This window comes from Ornithorhynchus anatinus, chromosome 10 (assembly GCF_004115215.2).
Source record: "Ornithorhynchus anatinus isolate Pmale09 chromosome 10, mOrnAna1.pri.v4, whole genome shotgun sequence".
Taxonomy (NCBI): domain Eukaryota; kingdom Metazoa; phylum Chordata; class Mammalia; order Monotremata; family Ornithorhynchidae; genus Ornithorhynchus; species Ornithorhynchus anatinus.
The window spans coordinates 7,516,777-7,525,040 of NC_041737.1; positions in this window are offsets into that span (position 1 = coordinate 7,516,777).

Consider the following 8,264-nt stretch of genomic DNA (forward strand, 5'->3'; position numbering starts at 1 on the left):
GACCGGCTGACTGACGCAGTCCATCTCCCACGTGGGGCACACGCTTAAATCTCACTTTACAGATGAGGTAACTGAGGCCCAGAGAAGTGAAGTGACTCGAACAGTATCACACAGCGGGCAAGGGGCAGAGTAGGGACTAGAACCCACGTCTTTCTGACTCCCGGGCCCGTGCTCTATCCCCTGGGTCACACTGCTTCTCTCTCTCGTGTCTTTGCTTGGATAAGTGTTTCATAAGTCGACATTTCTTCAGGGCAGCGGGTGGGCCCCCAGCTCCCATCACGGATACGCAAAACCGTTCTCTGCTCGTTGGGCTGGGGACACATCACCGACCCTCTTTTCCTCTGGGATTGGTAAATTGGCTTCCCCATCACCTTCGTGTTTTGAACCCGCCGAAAACTGTGGATAGAATGGTCTTGCGATCCGTGAAACTCTTGGGCACGATTTGTGGCGTTCTTTCTGGTCCTCTCATCCTTTCATATTTGAATCCGCGGATTGGTCCCCTTGTGACGTAGCCATGCTTTCCCTGAGTTCCTGCTGGACTGCCCCTCCTTTCCACGCCGTCTGTGGGAGGAGTCTGCTATCCTGAACCAACACTGAATTTTCCTGCTGTTCTTTGCCTTTCAGCAACAGTTAATTCATTAAATGTTTTCTTTGGAGTGTTTTGTGGCATAGTCATTGTTTTCTCGGTAGGACTGGGGCCTGTTTACAGCGCATCGATGCGGCGGATAAAGCCAACCCCATGCAAAGACTTCGGTCGACGTCGGTGGGGAAACGTAGGTGCTCCCTGTCAGTTAATCGTATTTATTCCAACGCTTGCTTTGTGCAGAGCACCGTACTCTGCAGTAAGCGCTTGGGAGAGCTCAATATAAAACACAGCCCCTGCCCACACTGAGTTTACAGTTTAGAGGGGGAGTCTGCGGCCTCCTTCTCCTGAAGTGTTCAAAATGGTGGCAAAAAGAGGGACTCGGTGGATCACACCCATTCCCTCATGCCTGAAGGGGAGACGGAGTCAGGAAGACTTGTGTTCCAATCCCTGCTCCTCCACTTGTCTGCTGTGTGACCTTGGGCAAATCACTTGGATAGATACAAGATAATCAGATCTGACACAATCTGTCTAATGGGGAGGAGGAGTGGGTATTTAAACCTAATTTTACAGTTGAGGAAACAAAGGCACAGAGGAGTTGTGACTTGCCCCAGATCACACCGCAGAGGAGCAGAGAGGGATTAGAACCCAGATCCTTCCGGCTCCCAGGCCCTATCCACCAGGCCTCACTGCTTCCCTGTAAGCTCCTCTCGACCGTAAGCACCTCGTGGGCAGAGAATATGTCTACCACCTCTGTGACATTATACTCTCTCTCTCGGTTTTTGTTAAGCTCTTACTATGTGCAGAGCACTGTTCTAAGCGCTGGGGTGGATACAGGGTAAGCAGGTCGTCCCACGTGAGGCTCACAGTTAATCCCCATTTTACAGATGAGGTGACTGAGGCACAGAGAAGTGCAGTGACTTGCCCACGGTCACACAGCTGACAAGGGGCAGAGCCGGGATACAGTGCTCAATAAATATCGTTTATTTATCGTTCCTGCCAGCGGTGTTCCTGCTGGGACGTGGAGAGCAACAAGCAAGTAGGCAGTTTAAGGTGCAGCACATTGTGCAGCTCGTGGGAAGTTTTTAACATCCGTGATCCACTTTCAACCCAAGTGACCACAACCAAGTACTGATACTCTACTATAGCTCCATAGTCCAACAGGAAGTCTCCTTGGTTACCAGTTGGGTAGCCTGGACCTGGGTTCTAATCCCTGCTCCTCCACTTGTCTGCTGTGTGACCTGGGGCAAGTCCCTTAACTTCTCTGCCCCTCAGTTCAGTTTAATAGGGATTAAAACCGTGAGACTCTTATGGAACAGGGACTTTATCCAGCCCGATTATGCCTGCCGCAGTGTTAAAATAGTGCTTGGCATAAACACGTAACAAATGCCACTAACAAAAAATATAAAGAGTTGGTAGTTGTGATCCCTGCCTAGAATTGGCTTACAGTCTGCGGAGGGAGACAGACACTATGGTGGATTAGAGATAAGGGAAATAGTAGAGGTTAAGAATATTTACGTAGGGATCGTGGGGCTGGGGTGAATATCAGGGCTGGACAGATGGGTAGAGGCCGGAGAGGCGCCCTCTGAGAAGTGTCCTGACCTGAGTAAAAAACACTGGCATAGTGGAAAGACCCTGGGCCCGGGGGTCAGAGGTCATGAGTTCTAATCCCGGCTCTGCCACTTGTCAGCTGTGGGACCGTGGGCAAGTCACTTCACTTCTCTGTGCCTCAGTCCCCTCATCTGTAAAATGGGGATTAACTGTGAGCCTCACGCGGGACAACCCGATCACCCTGTATCTCCCCCAGCGCTTAGAACAGTGCTCTGCACATAGTAAGCGCTTAACAAATACCAACATTATGAGTTCTAATCCTGACTCCGTTGCATGTCTGCTGTATGACCTTGGGCAAGTCTCCTGCTCTCTCCTCGCTTCTCTCTCCTACTCATGTTTAGGTATCTCGTGTTTTCAAATCTGCCCCAGTGGTCAGCACAGTTCTTGGCTCATAATCAACAGTATTAATACGATAATAAGGTTTTAGTAAATGCTATACCTATTGATTGGAAAAGGCTATGCCAGGTCTACGGGAGCAGTGATGTCGGCATGGGAGAGGGACACGTTTTCTAGATGTAAAAAATCATTTATTGAGCTCTTACTGTGTGCAGAGCACTGTACTAAGCACTTCTGGGAGAATACGATAGAACAAACACATTTCCAAAAAGATCCCCTTCTTCCCAACAGCCCTCTGGAAAGGATATTCTTATTCTGCACCCCAAGTATGGGCCCCATGGCTTCCATTTTCAATATCCTAGAATGACATTCTTTTTTTTTCCCACAATAAATACACCTACAGAAGAAGGGCAGAGGACGGCACAGTCTGTATTGTGTTTGGCAATCATTTCACCCTCCTCAGGGTGAGGATCTCTATTTCTGGTCGGGGAGATTGCTTTTGCCATTCTCGAGGTCTATAAATTCTTTTATGGAGCAGTCGTGTTAATGTCACGAAGGGCTCTTAATCAAGTTCAATGTCAAGTTACGAGAGAAACTTTTGAGGGGAGGCGGCAGAAACCTGCAGTTCTGGAAATTCTCAGGACAACGCAAGCAGCCCAAAAAGGAATCGTCTGGACTGAAAAGAGGCCCTCCCCCCTTCCCCCCCGCCTATCATTCAATCGCATTTACTGAGCGCTTACTATGTGCAAAGCACTGAACTAAGCACTTGGGAGAGCACACTACAACAACAAACATATTCCCTGCCAACAACCAGCTCACAGTCTAGCGGGAGCTCAGTCTTTCAAGAACCAGAGGATCCTGTTGACAGTAGCACTAATGACTGAACGGCAAAACCCTTTCAAAAAAGGTTTTTCCCAGGGATCTGAAAACCAGGTTTTCGGGGGCAAAACTTCTGAGGAGGAAGATGAAGGGAATGAACACAGCCATGTATTATAATATAGAATATATTTCTAGAAGGGTTTCACAGTGAGCATATGGGGAGGGGGTGGGGGAATCCTCATCCTGCAGTCAACTCTAAGACTCTGATTTGCCTTCCTGGAGGTAAATGGGTGGAGTGTATATTTTGGAACTTTTTAACTTCATTTTGGCAACATGTAAAGACTGCAGCCGCTGCCTTCCACTCCTTCTTCTCTCTGTCCCCTTCCCTCTCCTAACCTCCTCCTGCCTTTTTCTCCTTTCCCTTTTCTCCTTCTAATAATGATAATTATGGCTTTTGCTAAGCGCTTCCTATGTGTCAAGCTCTGTTTTAAACCCTGGGGTAGATACAACCTAATCAGGGTGGACATAGTCCCTGCCCCACTTAGGGCTCCCAGTCTGAATCCCCATTTTACAGATGAGGGAACCGAGGCACAGAAAGTTAGGTGACTTGCCCAAGGTCACGCAGCAGAAAAGAGGCGGAGCGGGGATTAGAACACAGGTGCTTCTGGTTCTCAGACCCGTGCTGTATACACTAAGCCATGTCTTTGTGACTCAGTTTCTTGATTGGTAAAAGGGGGATTAAATCCTCTTTCCTACTTAGACTGTGACAGGAATGTGTCCTACCTGATAACGCTGTAGCTACCCCAGTGCATAGAACAGTGCTTGGCACACAGTGAAATGCTTAACAAATGCCATTATAAAACACCACCACCACTAAAAAAACCACCTTGCTCTGTACTCTCTTGTTCAGGGTGAGCTCTCCCGAGGACCATCGTTTCTCTGATGTTCAGAGGCGGCCTGATTTCCGAGCAAATCCTGAACCAATTTTCCACTAACGCTGTGGGCCACTTTTTCTATTTTCCTCGGCATTTACGGCCTTTTCTGTGTTGGCGCTTGAGCCTCGGTTTAACTATCCCTTGAATTGGACTGCCAAGAGGCCCTCTTCTTAGGTTGGGAATAGCAGATCCGGAAAGGCGTTATTACAGGAGAAATTAAACCACTGTACTGTGGCAACGTCTGTAATTATCACTTTCAAAGTACAGATTCAACTCTGCCAGGATGTGCGTGAAAGGCATCGGTTCTTGTCTGGGACAATGATCTCTTTCATACACTTTGATGCACAAGGATAACTTCTCTGAAGGACGCCGCTAAGAATCCAGAAGCGCAATTTGGAAGGAATAAGCAAGTCGTTGGAGGAAACTCAGAAAAAGCAGCTGGTGAGGAGTGTTTGGGTATTAATTTTCTGATTGGGAATGTTCTTTCATCCTCAAAGTGATCGGCGGTTAGAGTCATAGTGCAATAGTTGGAAGCAGCCTAGCCCAATGGAAAGAGCACGGGTCTGGGAGTCAGAGGACCTGAGTTCTAATCCCAGCTCTGCCAACTTGTCTGCTCTGTGGCCTTGGGTAATTCACTTAGCTTCTCTGTTCCTCATGGATCTCATCTGCAAAATGGGGGTTAAGACCGTGAGCCCCATGTGGGACACGGACTGTGTCCAACCTGACTAGCTTTTATCTACCCATGCGTACCTCGTGTGGGTGAGGGACGGTGTCTAACCCGAGGAGCCTGTATCTGCCGCGGTGCTTAGTACAGTGTCCGCCACATAGTAAGTGTTTAATAAATGCCCTAAAAATAGCACTCTCGTTTAAATCCACAAAAAATCCTATGTTTGAAGAATCTGGCTTTGTTTTCAGTCGAACAGTTATATCAGGAGCCAGACATTTCTCCCACGGTGTTTCTGGATTAACTGAAATCTACTTCTAGTAGGAAAGTTAGGGATAAAAACACTTACTTTCTCTTCCAGGAGAGAGAGTGATGTCCAATTGGGTGGCCCAGGGCCATGTGCCCATCCAGAGACAAAGGCACCCTCGGGCAACGTGGCCATCTAGTGTAACTTCCCAAACTCAAAGCCACAGAATTCATTCATTCAATCGTATTTACTGAGCGCTTACTATGTGTACTAAGCGCTTGGAATGGACAAATCGGCAACAGAGACCATCCCTGCCCACTGTCACCAGTAAGTCATTCAAGCAGTGGTATTATGGAGTACGTACTGTGTGCAGAGCACTCTACTAAGGGCTAGGGAGAGTGCAATACAATAATAATGTTGGTATTTGTTAAGCGCTTACTATGTGCAGAGCACTGTTCTAAGCGCTGGAGTAGATACAGGGTGATCAGATTGTCCCACGTGGCGCTCACAGTTTTAATCCCCATTTTACAGATGAGGGAACTGAGGCTCAGAGAAGTGAAGTGACTTGCCCACAGTCACACAGCTGACAAGTGGCGGAGCCGGGATTCGAACCCCTGACCTCTGACTTCCAAGCCCGGGCTCCTTCCACTGAGCCACGCTGCTTCTCCGATACAATGGCATTGGTAGACACATTTCCTGCCCACAATGAGCTTATGAGTCAAGATGGCATTTCATTGGAAACCAAGTAAAATGTGGTATTCTTTTTTAAAAAAATGGTATTTGTTAAGCACTTAGTATGGCCAGGCACTGTACTAAGCACTGAGGTAGATACAGGCTTAAGTTGGACATGACCCTGTTCCAAATTATTATTATTATTATGGTATTTTCATTCAATTGTATTATTGAGCACTTACAGTATGCAGAGCACACAGTATTAAGCACTTGGAATGTACAATTCGGCAACAGATAGAGACGATCCCTGCCCAACGACGGGCTCACAGTCTTGTTAAGCGCTTACTATGTGCCAGGCACTGTACTTAGCGACTGGGTGGATACAAGCAGTTCGGGTCGGAGAGAGTGCCTTGTCCCACGTGGTGATCACAGGCTCAGTTCCCATTTTGCAGATGAGAAAACTGAGGCCCAGAGAAGTTAAGTGACTTGCCCACGGTCGCGCAGCAGAGAAGCGGCGGAGCCGGGAATAGAACCCCTGACCTCCTGACTCCCAGGCCCGCGCTCTATCCGCTACGCCGGTGGTGTTCATCTCCATTTTACAGGTGAGGTAACTGAGGCCCAGAGAAGTGAAGTGATTTGCCCAAGGTCACACAGCAGAGAAGCGGCGGAGCCGGGACTAGAACCCAGGTCCTCCTGACTCCCAAACCCATGCTCTCACCATGAGGCCATGCTGCTTCTCATTCCCCCCCGAACGTATTCATTCTCAATACAGTCCTTCTTTCTGAGCGACGGAGAGTGACGGTGCTACCCGACCCAGAGCTCTTCTGCAGAAATGAAAGGCTTAGATCGAAATTAATAATGTTGGTATCTGTGAAGCGCTTGCTACGTGCGGAGCACTGTTCTAAGCGCTGGGGTAGATACGGGGTAATCAGGTCGTCCCCCATTTTACAGATGAGGGAACTGAGGCCCAGAGAAGTGAAGTGACTCGCCCACAGTCACACAGCTGACAAGTGGCAGAGCTGGGATTCGAACCCATGACTTCTGACTCCGAAGCCCGGGCTCTTTCCACTGAGCCACGCTGCTTCTGCCGGGCTTATAGCCCAGTCATTACCTAAATGTTAACTGCCATAATATTTTCGGACAAGGGAAATCACCTTGCTGCCATAACGGATCCGCCTTTACGGGAGAAGGCTTCTCAGATTCGTTGGGACTTTCGCAGAGTACCAGAGATGTCATTAGAGAAGCAGCGTGGCTCAGTGGAAAGAACTCGGGCTTGGGAGTCAGAGGTCATGGGTTCGAATCCCTGCTCTGCCACTTGTCAGCCGTGTGACTGTGGGCAAGTCACTTCTCTGAGCCTCAGTGACCTCATCTGTCAAATGGGGATGAAGACTGGGAGCTCCACGTGGGACAACCTAATTATCTTGTATCTCCCCCGGCGCTTAGAACAGTGCTTGGAGCATAGTAAGTGCTTAACAGATACCATCATTATTTTAACTCAGAGCCCCCGAAGCCCCAGCCAGGGGAGCATCTGCGAAAACAGCTTCTGTCCGGCTTGGGGCAGACTTTGAGCTTCCCCTCTAGACTGTAAGTTCACCGTGGGCAGGGAATGTGTCTGTTTGTTCTTCTAGTGTACTCTCCCAAGAGCTTAGTACAGTGCTCTGCACACAGTAAGCGCTCTATAAATGCCACAGAATGAATGAAGGAACGGGGCTGATTGGGGTCCCTTCTGGCTTGGATCTCTCTGCCCTGGGGAAATTCAGTCTCGCCAATAAGTTTCTAACCTGGACTTTTAGAGCACTAATATGTGCCTTCTCCGCCATGGCAAAGATGGATTTTATTAGAAGTAAATGAGTCTCAGATAGTCTTTGGCCTGCTAATACTTTCATGGGATTTAAAAACTCATTAAATGATGATTTTTCTGGACAGTCTCCCCTTAAGGAGAATTCTTCTGAGGTTTAACAGAAAAAGACTATTTTCCATGTTTAATATTCAGCGGTTCATTGTTTCTGGTTTATAACATCGGTGTTAACCGGCATCGCTAGGAATAATAATAATAATAATAACGTTGGTATTTGTTAAGCGCTTACTATGTGCCGAGCAATGTTCTAAGCGCTGGGGTAGAAGATACAGGGCGATCAGGTTGTCCCACGTGAGGCTCCCAGTTAATCCCCATTTTACAGATGAGGTCACTGAGGCACAGAGAAGTGAAGTGACTTGTCCACAGCAGCTGACAAGTGGCAGAGCCGGGGAAGAGAGGATAGATTATTGAGACATTCATCAGAAGCTTCTTCCCTTGCCTCTCTGGCATTCTGCCTTAGAGAAGTAGTCCCACTTCAAGGATTGGTAGTTCACTGTAAACTCCTTGCTGGATGATAAACCTCTTGAGGACAGAGGTTG